Here is a 19,696-nt window from a genome sequence, read left to right on the forward strand (position 1 = left end):
ATTTATGCTGGTTATAAAAAACAAACACACACGGAGTGTGGTGGAACACAGTTTTAATCCTCCCACTCAGGAGGTAGCTGTGGGTTGACCTGTGAGTCTGAGGCCATCTTGGTCTACATAGTGAGTTCTAGGCCAGCTAACAGTACAGAGTGAGATCCTTTCTCAAGACCAACAAACAAAGAAACAAACGAACACACCCAAACCCCAGAAACAAACAAACCATACTCTGCCCCAGAAAACTGCTGTCGCCAAGCAGAAAGCGGATTTGGTACCACTGGTGAGAACATAGCATTATGGAGTGCCTAAGAAGACCTACAAAGTTCCTAACAACCTAAACAGAATTCCCAAGAATCCATGGGTTCTGCCTGTAGGCATATATTCCAAAACTGGAAACAGAGATCTAAATAGGTTCCGAGTCAGCATGGTATTGGTGCGGATAGAATGCCGTGTCCCCACCAAGCTAAGTAATAGCATTTAGGCTAACAATAGACATCACATGCATTGCTGGCCCTGTAAAATTATAACAAAGCCTAAAACCATCATCTAGTCATGCCTTAGCCATTTTAACAGCTTGGGGCAATGCCAGTCTGTAAAACTGTATACAATGTCCTTTTCCTGGGACAAGGCCAGCACATATGGGCCCTCCAAGGATGTTGATGGCTGCCAAGGACATAAGGCTTGTCTGTATAATAATATACATATTTTACATTCCTCCTTTAAGGAATGTCCTTCCTGGTAACTTTATTGACTCCGTGAAAATTAGACAGCACAAATCCAGGAGGTGAAGGTGTGGCTAATGTCTCAGCAGAATGGTAAAAGCTGGGAACTTCATGACAGCCCTTAAGGGGTTCTGGAAAAGAATTCTAAACATATGTTATATAAATATGTGTGTGTGTGTGTGTGTATGTGTAATTTCTCAATTATGCAAAATATAAGGATGCAGTATGAATTATGAGGAACTTCAAGGATCTAAAGGAACAAAACCAGCTACAGTAATGAGCCAGCTGGTCAGAAAGATACAAAGACAGGCAGATTCCTGAGTTCAAAGTCAGCCTTGAACTCAGTTCAGCATGGCTAGTACAGGCCCAAAAGTAAAACTGGTAATTTCAGGAAGGGGTCCCACCCAGCTAGTTGATTGTCTGTGCTTAACAGAGGCAGGCAGATTTCTGAATTCTTTTACAACGTTAAAAGAAAATGTGTGCTTGTTGTTTCCTAAGAATTAAGGGGTCACTGGATGACAATTCTTAGGACAATTAAAAGGAAACCTTAAGTAAATGACTGGGTTGAAATGTAAATAAACAACTGGGCTTTTGGTCTGTCTGATAGCAGTTCCTTAGAATTTTCTCTATCGATACTTGAGCTGTCTGGAGATCTCTATAGAGAGCAAAAACAGCTCTTCAAGATTTTTTTCTTAACAGGATTTCTGACTTGGTCAGAAGATCCAATAGTTTAAAAAATTTTCTTTTTAAAGATTTATTTATTTATGTGAGCACACTGTTTCTATCTTCAGACACACCAGAAGAGGTCATCAGATCCCATTACAGATGGTTGTGAACCACCATGTGGTTGCTGGGAATTAAACTCAGGACCTCTGGCAGAGCAGTCAGTGCTCTTAACCACTGAGCCATCTCTCCAGCCCCCGATCCAATAATTTTTTTAATAGCATCTTCTCTGACTTTGGTTGGAAAATCCATGAGCTATCCAGATAGATTTTAGAACTTTTACTAGCAGAGAGAGCTGTCTCAACCAGAGAGGTTTTTTTTTTTTTTTTAACATTTATTTATTTATTTTTATTTATTTATTTATTTTTTTTAGTTTTTCTGAGATAGGGTTTCTCTGTGTAGCCCTGGCTGTTCTGGAACTCACTCTGTAGACCAGGCTGGCCTCGAACTCAGAAATCCGCCTGCCTCTGCCTCCCAGAGTGCTGGGATTACAGGCGTGCGCCACCATTGCCTGGCGAGAGTTTTTAGAATAGCAGGAAAACCTGTCTAGAGCATTGCCGACCACGCAGAGAGCCCAATCTGAAAAGCCGTCTCAGCAGAACCTAGGCCGCCAGCTTCGGCCCACAGTTTAACCTCGAGTCGTTTCTGTTCGCTGCTCCTCAACAGCCCTTCGCTCAGGAACCCCTCTCCAAGCCAAGGTGTGTCCTTGGCAAACAGGTAACTGAATGCCAATGTTCGTTCACAACAGCATTATTCACAAAACCAAAAAGGTAGAAGAGACTAAATGTCCATTAACTGTAGAATGCATCAAAAAGGTACACTGGATTGTTTCATCCATGAAACCGTGTGAGGTAGTCACATGATACAATGCAGGCGAACCTTGAGAACATGCTGAGTGAATGAAGCCCATCGCAAAAGACCATTCTATAATTTCATTTACGTGAGACCTCCATAATAGGAAAAAAGAGCATTGATTTACAAAGGAAATGAATTGCTGCTTCATGGGTGTATGTGGGGGGAGGATAGATATTGAAGGTATAGACTTCTTTTAAGGGGATTATAAATACTCTAAAATTAAAATGTGGTCACAGGCGCACAACCTGCTCTATGCAAGAGAACGTTGCATTGCACAGTTTCAGTGGTGGAATAACACGGAAGTTTTTTTCTTCCTTAGTAAAGCTGTTTCCGTGTTGGCAGTGACAATTAGCGTGGCGATTTATATTTAACTTACTAAATCTAAAGGCATTTTAGTTGTTTAGTTGGAGTCCACATGTTTTCTTTCTTTTTTTTTTCTTTCAGTTTTTTTTTAATGGAGAGAAGAATATTTCTTTAATATCAGCAATGACATTGCTTACCAGTGGGGAAGTGCTAGTGAACCAAGAGGGAAGATGCCCGAGCTTCGTTTCCCTAACCAGCCTGGACCTGAATGACAGGCCCTGGCATCGTGGGTGTGTCTCAGCGAAGAGGAGGTGAGGGACCGGATACCAAGGCTGGAAACATACGGATGAGGATGGCAGACTGTGAGGCCTGGCAGTGGGAGGGGCGTCGAGGACTGAGGAGCCACAGTGTAGTTCATCAGCCTTGAGCACCTCCTTGCTTCTGCGCACGATGGAGTCGTCTGCTGCGTCATAGGGATGCTCGTTGGACAGGATCCTGTGAACAGCTGGAATGGGGGTGCTACTGGACATCAAGGGCCTGCTGAACTCTCTCTGGGATGTGCTGGTTGAGGAGAACGATGCTGATGCCATTCTGCCTCAGAAAATGTCTGAAAATGTCTTCCATCTTACTGATAGTCAGATCCTTCGCACCGCCATTGGCCGGGCAGAGCGCTCCGCGCAAGCACCTCGTTTACATGTTTCCAGTTTATACCTAACTAACCTGTAGGTGTATTCTCCATAGTTGCATGCATTTGAAATTTATGCATACACATAAATAATTCTAAAGGGGTACCATGGGTTTTAGTATTTATAGTTCTTCCTATTTTGTTGTGAAATTTATTATATACTATACAGTATATTCTATACATTACAGTAAAAATAGATAAATTTAAGACAAAACATTTGTTTTTATTATACATTTTCTTCCTTATTTGCATACATGCTAAATTATGAAATTCTACTATCTTAAATTTTCTTGTGGGAAAGCTAAATTGGGATAAGGAAAAATTTCTTATTAATTCTCACTTTCTTTGACTCAAGGTATTATACATTTTTTTATGTCTACCACACCCACAGGAGTTTGTGTCTTGTTTAACATTACTTTTTAAAAACTTCTTTTGTTTTCTTTATAATGAAATTATATCATTTCCCCTTCCCTTTCCTCCTTTCAAGCCTTCCTGTATATCTCTCCTTGTTCTCTTTCAAATTCATGGTGTCTTTGTTCATTAATTGTCATGTACATGCATGTGTATTTATACACATATGTATTCCTACATGCATACACACCAACTTGTTCAATCCATATAATGTTACTTGTGCATACGTTTTTCAGGGCTGACTATTTGGCATTGGATAACCATTCAGTGTGTTCTTGCCTGGGGAAGAGACCATTTCTCCTCTCTCAGTGTTGTTCCCTGGTTCCCTGTAGTTCTTTGTGTAGGGTTTGAAGCGTCCTGAGCTGCAACATTGAACACAGTTTAGGTCAGGAAGTGTTCAAGTCTATGCCATCTAGTGGTAACACCGGAGAATTCCTAGCTCCCTAATGAGAGAGGTGATACACAGGTGGTGGTAGATTTCTAAGAAATGTCAATAACCATCAATGAATTAATGATTAAACTTCATGAACTATGTGCTTAAATAGAACTTTTATGAATTTCTCAGCCATTTTTTTAAATGTTGGCTGCCTGAAATACAAAATGGGGGCATGCAAGACACATTGATTTATTACTAGTTCTGAAGTGCTTATAATTCATGTTTCTTCTATAGACAGAAGACAACTGAAGAATCTGGTTATTTTTTTCAGTAATAATATCAGTGTTCAGTTTTAAATTGCTACATACACATATAAAATGATGGCCACAGTCACTGTTTTAAATTAAGCTTTAATGAGTTGAAGACAGTTTTGAATAGTGATGTCTCTCTGTACCATGTTTTTGTTTTGTGATGGATGAAATTCTGTCTGTCACATTCAAAGTCAAGAAGAGTCTGTTTCCTTCCTTAGGATATGTAAAACCCCATGCTATTAATGTCTCTATTGGCAGCATTCTAATGGTGCTCTCTTAAAAGTCTGTTAAAGTAAGAATGTTATAGTTCACAATAAGGTACACTTACTTCAGAACAATCTACTTTGATAAAATTGATAATGTAAAAGAAGTTGCTTTATTAGAAGTGGAGGATTAATATAATTCACAGTGTCTCCTGTTTCTTCCTTCTGGTCTCACTGATGTAAATGCTGATGGGGGAACAGATCACTGTGTGGTGTGAGCGCTGGTGTTCCTCAGATTCCCCAGCTCCTAGGCATCTAAAGTCCCGTCTTGGGCTGTCCTCTATGTTCTGTATGGCAAGCAGGACGAGAAATTCCCTGGTGGTATTGACCATGGCTTCACACTCTCCCTCACACCCTCCCATGCACTTTCCGTTGGCATATTAATAGATTAGAATGATATTGAGCAAAGTTATAAAGGTCTGTTTTAATTCTAACATTAAAACCAAACTAAAAGTTAGCGGACATATGAAAAAATGATGAATGTCATTTAATATTGAGGGATGAACTTTAAAATAAGAGTGAAATATCATTTCTAAAAAAGGTGGAAAATGGTCAATTTAAAGGGTAAAATCACACACAATTGTTTAAAAGAGAGAAATGAGGTGATTTTTTTTCTTCTGGTGGACTCATTTTATCTCACTTCTCAGTAGAAGTTAATTTAACTTTACAAAAAATGTTAGCGATGGAGGCAGCCTCTTCAGTAATAACTCAGGTGAGCATTTTAATAAACCAACTTCTGGATACTTAGCTGCTGAATTTGTATTCAAATGAACCAAAAAGTTATTATTAGGTTGAATTTAGAAAGGATAAGCTTAAAATGAATCCTGAGTGGAATGTCTAGATGAGAAAGGGCAGTGTCCAGCTCTGACACTCTTCTTCTAATAGACTGACGACCATGTGTGCTCCTAAGCCGTTAGGTTGTTTCTTCTTAGTAGGGCTCTATGGTGACGGGATGAACCAGGGTCAAAGTCTACCATGTTCACCAAAGAAAGTGAGCAAGTTTGTTCCCTTTCTAGGACAGTTTATTCCTGGGCATTCTGAGGGGAAAGATCCCCCCTTTGGTTTTCTTAGTAAATTCCTACTGGTGGTCATGTGATTTAGGGTGACAGCTACTTTGAAAACCTCTTGCCAACATTCACGCCCAAGACACTATGACCTTCCTTCACTATTATCTCAGTTTGTGTGCATGTTTGCACATCTTAAATGTTATTAAATAGAATTTTTCCAGTTGTGATGAATTTTTATCAAAATATTTCTGGCCATCTACATGGGAAATAATAGTTTGCCTTTAACTCTAACCTCTCTCCGCACAGACACACACACACACACACACACACACACAGACACACACACAGACACACACAGAGACACACAGAGACACACAGACACACACAGAGACACACACACAGATACACACACACACACACACATACACCCACAGACACACACAGACACATACATACACCCACAGACACACACAGACACAGAAACATACATGCACACACAGATACACACTCACACACACACACACAGATCTTGTAAAGCTGAGCAGAACACACTAGGGTTGCAGAGAAAGTGAAATGCTACACCTTGTACTGTGAATCTACAGCTTCCTTGGGGACTTGAAAAAAAAACCTTAAGGATATGTTTGGTAAGAATAAATCTAAACAGAAAGAAAGCAGATTTCTAACGTTGTCTTTGAGTATATTCATTATTCATGATTTGACAAAAGAGATTTAGAACAATTCCAAGTGCTGATTAAAGAGTTATGAGGAAATCCAGGAGAGCATGTTATTTCTGGAGCAAAACCAAAGCACTCAGCGGGAAGAGGTGTCCACATTTCAAAGCAATTCCCAGGCTGCAAGAGAAAGAACCAAGTCACGGGTTTTGAGCAAGACTTTCACACTAATTCAGGATTCCCTGCCCGAAAGACAAAGCTGCTATGGTAGTTACAGGCTGGCAACAGAAGGGGGCAGCAGAGAGCTTTTGGTGTGCATGGTCGAGAAAGGTCAAGCTAGAAGATTAAAAAAAAAAAAGCCAGCAGAGGAGCGAGGTTGGCAGGAGAGTCAGAAAGCCTCCCAGTGGGGGTAATGAAGGTGCGGAGAGGCTAAGTAAGTGGCTTTGACCTTCAGGAGGCATGGCTAGAGTTCTTGCCCTAAACAATCATTCAAAGCAGTTTTAGTGTGACTGGGCAGTAAATGGCTCAGGTCCTAAGAGTCACACCAGGATTTCCATTTCTCTCTACTAGACTTTTATATCTATTCAACGACATGAAGGCTGCACTGTTCTCAGTTATGCGTGTATTGACCAGTCAGTTTCTACTGACTCCATAGCTGATTGTAAACACCTTTCTTATTTTACATTGGTAACTTCAGATAGGACACGAAAGAAATGTACAACAGAAACTGGTTCTAAAAGTAACCAAACTCTACACGTTTTGTCTGTCCTTGAGTGATGGCTGTTAAACATTTGTCAACACATCACTGACCACACACACACATACATACATACACACACACACACACACACATACACACACAAACATACACATGCAACACATGCATGCACACATGCACACACACACAAGCACACACACAAACACACACATATGCAACACATGCATACACACATGCACACACACAAACACACACATGCACACACACAAACACACACATGCAACACATGCATGCACACAGGCACACACACATGCACACACAGACACAAACACACACACATGCAACACATGCATGCACACATGCACACACACATGCACGCACACACACACACATAAACGTAGCTCCTATCATTTGGCTTCTCTGCTGATGTGAATATTAGGTAAGAACACTCCTTCAACTATTGGCCTCTCTTCTCTCACTGTAGTCCTTGGTAGCGTCTCCAAGGCTGTCAAGAATTATAAATTATTAAAAGTGAAAACTTAATCAGATGTCCTACATATCATATTGTTATATTTATATAACAATTCCTAACAGTAGCAAAATTACAGCAGCAACTGAAATAATTTTATGGTTGGGGGTCACCCCGGCATGAGGGACTGTGCCAAAGGGTCACAGTGTTAGGAAGGTGAGGTTAGAAATTCCTTAGTGAGGAGATTGTCCCTTTATCTATGTGTCCTTCGTGCTTGTGATAATGTGTGGAACCCAGAAGGTGCTCAGCAAGTGTTTGTGGAAAAAAGGAAAGGAAATTAATGAATGAATGAATGAAGGAAGGAAGGAAGGAAGGAAAGGAGGAGTGGGACTGGAAGAACTCATCTAGCTGAAGACCTGGCTTAGAGACTGTGAATGAAATGTCACCTTGTGTATGTGTGTGTGTGTGTGTGTGTGTGTGTGTGTGTGTGTGTGTGGATAGTAGAGGCCAAAACCAGGTGTCTTCCACTAATGCTTTCCACCTGATTTACCGAGACAGGGTTTCTCACTGAATGTGGGGTTCACTATTCAGACAGGCTGGCCAGTCAGAGAGCACCTAGGATGGCTGTCTCCCCCCAGTGCTGGGGTCACGGGTACACATCACCACTTCTATCTGTGTCTGCATAGTTACTGGCTATCCAAACCTGGGTCCTCCTGCTTACACAACAATTCACTGAGATGTTTCTCTAGTTCCAGGCCTTTGATTCCACCTCACTCCCCCTCCTCCCGTCGCCTCTGTAACTGCGGTGGGCCTGGACCTCACTACACAGACCAGGAGAGCCTTGAATCCAGAGATCTGCCTCTGCCTTCTTCCAGGTATTGGGATTAAGGGTGCACACCACAGCTTCACCTCTTTTTTTTTTTTTTAAGAAAATGCTCTTTTTAAAAAATTTGATATATTCTTTATTTACATTTCAAATGATTTCCCCTTTCTAGGATCCTCTCTCCCTGAAAGTCCCATAAGCCCTCTTCCATCCCCCTATTTCCCATCCACCCCCTCCCACTTCCCTGTCTTGGTATTGCCCTACACTGCTGCACTGAGCCTTTCCAGGAGCAGGGGCCTCTCCTTCCTTCTTCTTGGGCATCATTTGATTTGTGAATTGAGTCTTGGGTATTCCAAGCTTCTAAGCTAATATCCACTTATCAGTGAGTGCATACCATGTGTGTTCTTTTGAGACTGGGTTACCTCACTTAGCTTCACCTCTTGAATGGTAGTCACTGAGTTTTGATTTTACTGTATAGTGTGCAGTTCTTTTCAGAGCTTCAAGGAGGATTTGGAAAACTAGTTATTGTTACCAACAACAAAAAATGGGTGAAATTTGAATGATTGGTTAGAATTTTAGCGTCTTTTCAAAGGGTCTTGCAGCCTTTCGTGGACCCAACCTATGCTTTACGCGATGGTGCAGCACTGAAAGCTTATAAGGCTTTAAACTTGGAGTTAAGAAGATGAAGATAATTCCTGAAAGATGGTTCGCCATATCCCGAGATGGGCACATCATATAAACGTATTTTAAAGGAGGAACAGAAGGGCATAATTAGTTACCAGACACATGGAGAACCAGATGATTATTATTCGGGATTATTTATTCATTTTTCATCTTGATCACTGAACTCCCTCCTCCTGGTCCAAACAAGTCCCTCCTCCCGTCACTCTCCTGTTCTCTCTGATAATTCAGTTGTCTTAAAGCAACACTTGAAGATGCTAAAGTCTAGCCAATTGAATGGTCAGCGGAAGCCAGAGTGCTTGCTGCCTCTTTTTAAAGATATGTATATGTATGTATGTGTATGTATATGTATATATATATATGTATATCTGTAAAATTGATATTTATAAGTTTGTACACAACTTCTAATTTGGTAGTTATAGTCTAACAACTTGGTGAGAGGGAAAAAAAGACAGGAGGGAAGAGATCTTACAACTTACTAAAATTCTGGAGCTGGTACATTTCTTAATATTCTGTTCTTCTATTTTCTGTTTTCTAGTTCCTTAATACAAAGTAGAGAGAGCACTTTTCTGAAAGTTCTTATTTTTCCAACTATTTTTTTTTCAAATTTCTTATGTTTTTTTTCTCTTCTATTTGATGTTCTGATCAAACAAATCACCTTTCTGGAAACCCTGTGAATAATGCTGTTGGATTTCTATTCAGTTCAAGTTGGGGAACTCTCCCAAACTTACATAGTTCCCGGTCTGAATTGCAATATCTCTAGTGTGCAGGGAGCATGAAGAACTTTGCTAGGATTGCTTCAAAGACATGTGAGATTTAGACTATATCAGGCTCACCATAAATTAAAAATAGGTATTATGTGTGCTCTGTGGGGGATAAAGTTGAATAAATTTAAGCACGCAAGAGAAGATTAATAGAAACTCAGTCACTTGGAAATTCCTTTGATTACATCTCTGTTAGGAAGTAGGCAAAAAACAGCCCGTGTTTCTTAATTTAATAGGTTTCCTGCAACTTTTCATAATTTCTCTAATTATCCTCTCAGGATTTGTCATATGCTCTTGTCTCTGAGCAAGGGTTCCTTCATTTTATTTTATTTTTTTTCATTTCCACAATTAATCTTAACCTTTTCTCTCTACATGAAAACAAATCCATTTTCTCCTGTTCTTCCAGTTGCCAAGTCTCTTTCCTGGTTCCTTCCCGCGCAGTTACATGAAAGTCCATTCAAGGTCATTAGACATTCACACGATTAGTCTATCCTCCTCCTGGTCTCTGGCCAGAGGTTTCCAGTGTAGCCTGGTTTTTGTCTTTTCTGCCTCATCCCCTAGGGTTATTGCACAAACCATGATGGAACAGATTAAACTGCATTAGGAAGTGAACGCTGCTCTCCTGGTGGCTTAGCAGAGGCTTCTGTGAGTTCATGTCACTGTCGCATTAGGTGGCCTGGTGGCTTCCTTACACTGTTCCTGGGAGCTGGACTCCAGGACTGCATGTTCAGTGCTCCAACGCAGAGGGGAGCATTCCGTTTCCAGCCTGATCATCGCGGAGAGCATGTAAGACAGACGCTACACTCGATTTCATCTGCTCAGACCAGAGCAGACTAGACACCTGGATCCCGCTCACAGTCGTTTGCCGAAGACTAGTTGTCTCTCTCCTCCAAGAGCCTTGGAGGCCTTGAAAATGCATAGACTTCACATCTTCAGTAGAACACGTTCTCATAGCTTTAAGGAAAGAAAGAGCAGCCAGTCTGTCACGGACACACTCCATGTCCTTTGGTCTGTGTATGGCTAGCCCGTGGTAAGCTGAAGACTTGGACACCGAGTTGAATACAGGATCTGAGGTAACAAACCGGCCAACGCTGGCCTGGATTTTTTTTCCCCGAGACAGGGTTTCTCTGTGTAGCCTGGCTGTCCTGGAACTCACTTTGTAGACCAGACTGGCTTTGAACCCAGAAATCCACCTGCCTGTGCCTCCCAAGTGCCGGGATTAAAGGCGTGCGCCACCACTGCCCGGCTACCCGGATTTTTAAAACATTTAAAGGAACCTAGAGAGCTATGAGAAGTGCCTGGGATGGCTAGAAGGGGCAAGTTATCAGAGTGTTCAAAAGATATTGGGGAAAAGTAAAACCACTTCTTTTTTTCCTCTACTGTGTTCAAAGGTATCCAAGAAAGCCTCATTATTTTTTATATTATTGGATATAAATAAAAGTATGTGGCATTTGGTGGTTTTTGAAATTTAAGCTACTCAGACAAGAATAAAGAAAGCCATTTTTGAATAAACTTAAAATGTCTTTATTTCAGTTTATAAAATAGGAGAGACAGAAAAAAAAAGAAAAAAAGAAAGAAAAAAAGGAAAAAGAAAAATAGTCAATAAGACTAAAAAAAAAAAAAAGAAGAAGAAGAAAAGAAAAATCCAAAACAAAAGAAAAATGAGAGACATTGGGGAGATAATACTATCAAAATTCACTGTATGAAAAAATTCAAATATAAATTTAAATAAAAATTGGGAAAGGGAATTTTACCATATTTTAAATTTGATTGAAGGCAGAACTTCTGAAAATAATTGAGGTTTAGTAAATGTCTGCTAGGAGTTCTGTGGACATAGTAATTAGGTTAATATGTTTATTCCTTGGAGCATTTTAGTAAACATAATCAGCCTTTGTAATAAAGTATATCACATCTAAAGAAAGTGACCTTTAATGTGCCCTCAATGACCTTTCAAGTGAAAATTTCAAATTCTTATAAGTTCTCTTCTGTACTTTCAACGTCTAGAGACTTAAGCATGAATTATGGTTCAAAGATAGAGTTTGCTGAATAATATATACCCATGGATAATTAAAAAAGAGCTCTTCCTTATGGAAGAAACACTTTAGACATGAGGAAAATGTTAGATACAATGTAGCGATCTGGACCGAATCTGAGATTTTACCTCAATGCCCATCTTCCTTGAATCATCTCCTGCCCTCCCTCGGGAAGCTGCTTTAATAGAACCTCTGGAGAAAATGATTTTGACATTTCATGGTTTAATCATCCCCCTGACCATGAGTAGATCTGAGCAGCATTAATCACATTGAAATTCTTCATCTTATTATTACTGTATTTCTCTCTCTCTCTCTCTTTCTGTCTCTCTCTCTCTTTATCCTTATACATAAAAACATCAATATCAACATTATAAACATTAATTTGGTCCCAATATAATACATGTATATACAGCATTGGGTTTAAACTAGGTTAAATGTATTTATTGTGCATAATTTTGTTGTGATACCAACATCCAAAACCTTTTCCACTGTGTTTATTTTTTTCATAGTAATTCCATGCTATGCCTTTTACTGCATGTTATGGCTTGGATATAAAATGTTCCCCATGGATTCATGTGATTGAATGTCTTGCCCCCAGCTGGTGACACTGTTGTGGAGGTTGTGGAGAGCCTTTTGGAATGGGGTCTACCTGGTGGACACAGGGCTATGGGTGTGGGGCTAGAGAGCTTCAGGCTGGCTGGTCTCTAGCCTCACTCTTTGCTTTCTGGTCATTACTGTGGAATAAACAGCTGCCCCACAAATCAGCCATTGTTGTCAAAACTTACCTAGCAGCTTCTCCTTCACCATTGCTTAGAACCATGAGCCGAAATCAACTCTAATCTCTTGCTGTCAGGTACTTGATATAGAAAATTGGTGCCATGAAATTGGGTCAATTTTTGTGAAATACCCAACCTTGTGGTTTGTAGCAACTGGGCCGTGGAAGGAAGTGGGGGTGGGGTGGGGATTTGGGCTGCAAGCTGAATGCTATCACAAGCCATTTGGATGGGGACAGAGCATTCAGAAATCCCAGGGGAATGTGATCAATGAAGGCAGCCTCACTCACTAGGGAAAGAAGCACACTTTCAGGACTTGAGAGAAAGGCTGCTCCTGTTCCTGTTCCTATTCTGGGAAAGAATGTGTCTGTGTACTACCTGTGTCTTGGAAGTTCGAGGGAGGCTGAATTTTAAAATAATGAACTAATTTATTTGGTGTAAGAAATTCCAAGATGACATGGCAGCATTTAGGCTGTGGCACGGTTCTTGTTCACTGATTGCAGTGTCGCTTAGTGTGGGAATTCTGGGTTCACTGATTGCAGTGCCGCTTAGTGTGGGAATTCTGGGTAAAAGGCTGAGCACAGAGACATGGAAAAGAACATGGGTGAGTTTGATGTTGCGGACAAGGTAAGTGTAGACAGTTTCTGAAAGTGCTAAACAGATTAGCACCATTAAAGAGCAACTGGGGACTTCCTGCTGAATCATCTGCTGGATTATCGGGAAGGTACCTTGAGGGCCATTTTCTGTTCGTCAAAGTGTGTGGAAGTGCAGATCTATTTGAAGAATTTTTTCATCAAAAAGGAGAGTGCTTGAGAAAAGAGTGTCCAACTAAAGAGTGGCCCTGTCAGATACCTGGCCCTGGAAGGCTGCCCAAAGAAGGGTTTTCCATAGCTCAGTTGTGTACTTAGAAGTTGCTGTCGCCATGAGCCAATGAGGCAGGCTATGTCTTGAGCTGACAGAATAATTGATCGTTGTCATTTGGTTATGAATTTGAATACATAATGATATGCAGGTGTTGGGAGGGGCATAGTGGCCTGCATCAAGGTTCTGAAGAGAAGCTAGATGTCGAGGAAGTGTGCAGCCCTTAGAATTCTGCTGATAGGCTGTGAGCATCCTGTGTGTGAAGCTGCGGAGATGAAGTCAAAGTTACAAAGGTGATAGCAGGATACTGAAAGTGATGGGGATGCGGAACGCCTGTTGTGAAGGGAATATTAATAGGACTCGATGGACAGGGACAGGGGCTGGCACAGCTAGCTTGTCACCGCTTCTTGGTCTCCAGTCTTCATCTGTGCTGATCTTCTGATGTTTGCTTTGTTGAGAGGGGCACAGCAGAGAACTGGAATCCCTGTTGGTCCTGGTCACTCCTGCTGACTTGTGACAATTCAGCAGATGCCCCCCTGTTTCTGCTAGGCCATGCCACTGCTGCTGATTCGTGTTTGCTTTCCCGGGCAACACTGAACTGGACTGCTGGTATATCTGTGTGGTATTTGTGAGCGAATCAAGCTGCCCCTGCTGGCCTGTGAACTGAAGTGCTGTTTTCCTGACAAAGTAGATTGGATTTGCTCCAAAGAACAATTTCTAAACAGGTCCACTCCCCCATATCCTAATAACCTTTCTTTCCCACTACCTCTGGTGGGCGGTGGGCTAGAAGGGAGGTTAAAGCATTTAAGAACCATCCTTCAAAGTAGGGTTTGAAAAATCAAAGCCTACGGGAAGGTGTCAGGGACTGAGTGAAGCTACCCTAGCAGGGAACCTACATGTATCTTAGCTGGCAGAGGTGTAGAGGAAGGGATACCCAAGCCCTCTGGAACCTGGATGATGCTATCATGAGTCCCAGATGCTGGTCGTGGAGCTGCAAGGATTGATGTTCCTCCTGCCTTGTTTTATTCTGTTTTCAGTTCGTTCTTCCCTTGTGGTCCTCCAATCCCTCACTTTGGGATTTCACAATGGGAATGATGTGGTGCAGACAGTGAGCTACCCTTCTTGGTGAGTCATTCTGCTATGCTGGTTAGAGGCTAGGAACTTATGCACTAGCATACTGTATCACTGAGTTACCATATCTGATTAGAGATATTAAGTAAGTTCCAATGTATGATACAATATTTTCAGCTCTTTGCTTTTTTTTTTTTTTGGAATCCAGTCTGTGTACATGCTCCATTTGCACCCGCCACTGAGTTTTGCAGGGATAGCAAACACAAATGAGTCCTTCTTTAGCTTTTATATTTTGGGACTGCATCTCATTATGTTGCTCACACTGCCCTCAGACTTGATGATAGTCTAGGCAGTTCCATAAAGTTGTGACACTCCTGGAGCCTTAGCTAGAATTCCCGGCCTGCACTCACCTCGCCGACTCAACATCAAATCTTGTGAATCTCTGCAATTTCTTTTTCTCTCTTTGTCTCATGTTGCAGAGAACTCTGTCATCAGCAAATCTGTTCATCAGTGTTGCAAATCCTGCTGCTAGTTTATCTAAGAAAGTGACATAGCTATCCCATATGTTAGCATCCACACTCTAATCAATCAGCAGGCAACATATTGGCAAGACCCTCCATCAGCAGAGCGTGCATGATGAAGCCTGGGATTGGGGTCACCATATTTTAGCAATAGAGCCTTTTGGGTGATGTCATGCACCTTGTCAGATGTGTCACCTGCCACCCCATTGATCATTAGGGTTGATTGAACTGTTGAGAATGACTGATACAAGTGTCTCCTTCTTTGTGTGTTAGTTTAAATCAGGGAGGTACTTCAAAAGCTCAGAAATTTGAACATAGTCTCCAGTTGGTGGTGGTGGTGGTGTGTGTGTGTGTGTATGTGTGTGTGTGCTGGATATGTGGTGTGTGTTGTGTAAGATGTGAGATAAAGCTTTGGTGGAAGGGTACATTAGTGAAGGCAGGCATCAAGAGTCTATAACCTCACCCCACTTTCAAGTTCATCCTGTTGCTACTTTGTTTCCAACCCAATTCCCCCGGTAAAAGAAAACTCGACTCAATCAGTTAACAAAACAAGCTACAAGCCTAGATTGGGCGACCTCCCACTACACTACTCTATTTCCATCTATATTATCCCATATAACTTGTGGTTTCTCCAGGCCAAGAGCTTCTCGCTCTGCTGCCTCTTTGTTCCTTCCTTCTGTCGCTCCTCCCCTAGACCCTCAGCTCCTCCCACTTCCTCCCAGTCATTGGCTCTGGCCTTTATTTGAAAAGTTAGTGTGGGGAGAAGGTTCACAAGGCAACTCCTCATCTGCAGCGGAGGAGATGGAGTAGAATTGGCATCAAAACACAAGCCCAGGGCTAGCCACAGCATCATCCTCTTTGCTTTGTGTTTGCAGTTGAAAATGTAAGCTCAGAGCTTCCTGGTCCTGTTACCATGCTTGCCTCTTGTTACCATGCCTACCATACCATAATAGTAATGAGGTCACCTTCTTGTCACCATGCCTACCATACCATAAAGGCAATGGATTCATCCTCTTGTCACCATGCCTTCCCACCATAATAGTATTGGATTCATCCTCTTGGGACTGTAAGCCCAAATAAACTCTTTTTTCCATTAAAACAAAACAAAGCAAAAGCCATAAAACCAAAACCGAACAAACAAAAACCCCAGACAAACAACAAACAAAAACCAAGAATTTCTTTCAGAGGACTAGACGAGCTTTCTTGATTAGAGAGGAGCCCTGGAGGCTACCATCGTTTATCACAGTAATAGGTAGTAACTGACTAGAACATTTCTCACAACTAAGCCTTAGCTCTGGAGAGTGGGAGTCTCAGGCACTAACTAACCAGGCAACTTGATTGCAGTAGCAGATGTGGAAATGTAAATCATATTAAAATCAGTATTTAAATAAGCGTTCTGGATCCCAGAAGACTATGCCAGAATCTATATGAAGATGCTGTCATTTCCATCTGTGTAATTTTAATCAAACTGCCACCGTGATATTTAAACTGCTTGTACCAGAAAATTAATGAAAGAACCCCGTTCTTTCCAGCCTGCCTCTCTGTGGGGTCGGCTCACAGGAAGAGGGGTGGGATGAGTCGCCTCACTCAGCTTCGCACTTAAGTCTAGGTTACTTTAATTCTAGGCTCTTTTGAGGAGATATACTGACTTTGCCCTTGTAAATGCCTTTTTCTTTGCCCTGTGACTTGCTTCTGGATGGGATCATTGCTAACTCTCCTCCATGAGGGAAACTGGAAGCCTTTTGAGAATTCGAAGCAAACCAGTGTTTATAATGTGAAGAGGAAGGTGCATTTTACATTTAAAAATGATATTCCGATTATCAAGAAACTGGTTCTAGGCCACAGTAAGGCCTTTCCTCTTTCCTCTTCCCTCCCCACATCTTCTCTCCCCTCCCCTCTCCTCCTCCCCCTCCCTCCCCTCCTCTCTTCTCCCCTTCCCTCCCCTCCCCTCTCTTCCCCTTCCCTCTCCTTCCCTCCTCACCTCTCCTCTTCCCTCCCCTCTCCTCCCCTCCCCTTCCCTCCCCTCCTCTTCCTTCTTCTCCTTTCCTCTCCCCTCCCCTCCTCTCCTTACCTTTCCTTATCCCATTTTTTTTTTTTTGGAGGTGAAACATAGACTGTGTTCATGCTGTTTTTCCTATTAATTTTTCCACATTAAATGTGGAAATGAGGAAATGCTTTCCTCTTTAAGAATACATATGCGTATCCGTGTTGGCCATCTTCTTCCTTGCTACATCTTCTCTACCTTCATCATACTTAACTGTATGTGTTGCTGCGCCTTGGAACATATTTGATCACCCTAGAACATCATCATTCTGTCTTAGCTGGAGCTGACCGCTTCTCTCCACACTGCGGCAGCGTGGAACACCGCGGGAGTGGACGAGTCTTACCTAAACTCGACGGCCATTTGAGCTTATTTATTATTATCTCTAAATGGGTGGTGTTCTCATAGTGATATTTTTAAATTGTATATTAAAAATGTAAATTTATATGCATGCCTGTTTGCCTGTACACCACATGTAAACCACATGCATGTAGCACTCAGGGAATCCGGAAGAGAGCATTCCCTGGAGCCGGAGTTACAGGTGGTCGGGACACCTGATGTGGGCACTAAAAAGCAAGCTCAGGTCCTTCAAGAACATCCAGTGCTCTTAACTACCAACTCATCTTTCCAAGCCTCTGTTTGCATCATTTATTATTTTATTTTATTTTATTTTATTTTATTTTTAACAATCCTGTTTTAGGCCACAGACGTCTGACCCTCTATTCCAAGGTGAGGAGTTCAAGGCACAACTCTGCAGCTTTAAGACTCATGACTGCTGATCAGAACTCAGTGGGTGTCAAATGGTCTCACCTGGGTACACTTGCCATGCGCCTCTTGGCCTGTGGCAGGGGTCTTCCCTGCTGGCATCCTCTAGTTTCCTGAGTCCCGTAAGACCACCTCACCTTGCAGCAGGAGCCAGAGACGATTATTTAGTTCACCACAGATCTTTGAAGTTGTGCAGTGATGTGAGAGGTGACTCTTTCTCTAGTTATCGCTACCAGTGACACTTGATGGTTTTGCTTATTCCCTGTGAGGAGGCTTCGTGATTACACAGTAGAGAAAAGATGCGCAGAGATGCAGGACCCAAAGCGGAGAGGATGTTGCTGTGATTGACTGAAGATCAGCAAAGCCCTGGGGGAGGTCTCGGACTTTCACGGATCAGCACTCAAGGAGTGGGGGCCTGCCTCTTACCATCCGGGTTATACGTAATAAATCACGGTAAAGATGCTGGGAACATTTACCGTCGGACGCTGGCCTTAGTCTAAAGTTCATATCAATAGCGGCATCTTCTCTGGCAGTGTGTATTTGTCCTTTGGACACTTTTGACAGACGGCTCTCCACGCAACCTATCTGCGATAGTTCGGTAAAATCCTCTTTCAGGTCCTCTTCCTGTTGTCTTTGAATCCAATTCTAACCTTAGACTATTTCTTGCCTTCCTCCCTTTCCAAATGCTTAAGTCTAATCCAGTGTACACTTGAAAAAAACACACACAAAGCCAAATTTCGTTCTCTGCCAGCGGTGCATTCATATCTAGTACGCCTCGCCAGTTATTCAAGAAGGCTTCTGAAACTCACTGGGAATTATTTTGAAAGGCTTGTTTTATTTTAATGACTGATCCGTGTGAGGCCACAGCCCGGCCACTACGCACAGCTTAAAGGGAAGCTTTTATTTCTTGCTCTCTTCCTCCTTGGACTGAGTCTTGATGATTTCTTCCTTCTTGGCCTGGAGGCGCCCCTCCCTGTGCTTTCATACTTCCTTGATCTTAGACCTGCGAGCCTCAGCCTGATCAGCCAGCTGTTTCTTGTGGGCCCTGTCTGTCTTCAGTTTGTGGATCTACTCTATGACAATCCTCTTGGTTTTGAATACATTCCCTTTGACCTTCAGGTACCAGCTGTGATACATATGGCTGTCAATCTGAGTCCTTGCATCTTCTGAGAAGCTGGCGCAGGATCCTCAACCTTCTCATCCAGGTCACCACTTGGGCATCCGAGCGCTGGAAGTACCCTTCCTCTTCCCTATGCCCATATGCCTGCCCTTCTGTCAGGCCAAGGTGTTTTTCCGGCAGCGAGCCCGAGAATCGACAGTCACAGTCTTCCGTATGATCAGCCCAACTTTGATCAGCTTCTTTTCTGCTGACAGGGTTGGTCCTGGCAATTTCATTGATCTCACTGGAGTCCAACCAGACAGACCTTCTTTTTCCCACAGCGGAGGACACTAGAGGCAAGCCTCTTCTGTAGCCTGAGCGTACTCATGGCTGCGGATGCAGCAGCAAAAGGAAAGACACTGGGAATTTAATACACAATATTTCTAGGTATTTGCACAGGATTTGATGGGAAAAAATGAAATAAGAAATCTCAAATTTGGACAGGAAGAGATTGTGAGGGTTGAGGGTGGAGAGAGAGGTTCTGGGAGGAGTTGTGAGGGGCTGTGAATAAGAAATCCTCAAAGAATTAATAAAAAATATTGTTTAAACACTGAGATTCCACCTCACACCAGTCAGAATGGCTAAGATGAAAATCTCAGGGGACAACAGATGCTGGAGAGGATATGGGGAAAGAGGAACACTTCTCCATTGTTGGTGGGATTGCAAGCTGGTAAAACCACTCTGGAAATCAGT

General features: G+C 42.2%; 1 pseudogene; it reads right to left on the bottom strand.

Moving 5' to 3' along the window:
* Nucleotides 1-18,744: 18,744 nt before the first annotated feature.
* Nucleotides 18,745-19,343, bottom strand: LOC127692592 (60S ribosomal protein L19-like; annotated as a pseudogene).
* Between the last annotated feature and the right edge of the window lie 353 nt (nt 19,344-19,696).

The sequence above is a fragment of the Apodemus sylvaticus genome, chromosome 9, assembly GCF_947179515.1.
Source record: "Apodemus sylvaticus chromosome 9, mApoSyl1.1, whole genome shotgun sequence".
Taxonomy (NCBI): Eukaryota; Metazoa; Chordata; class Mammalia; order Rodentia; family Muridae; genus Apodemus; species Apodemus sylvaticus.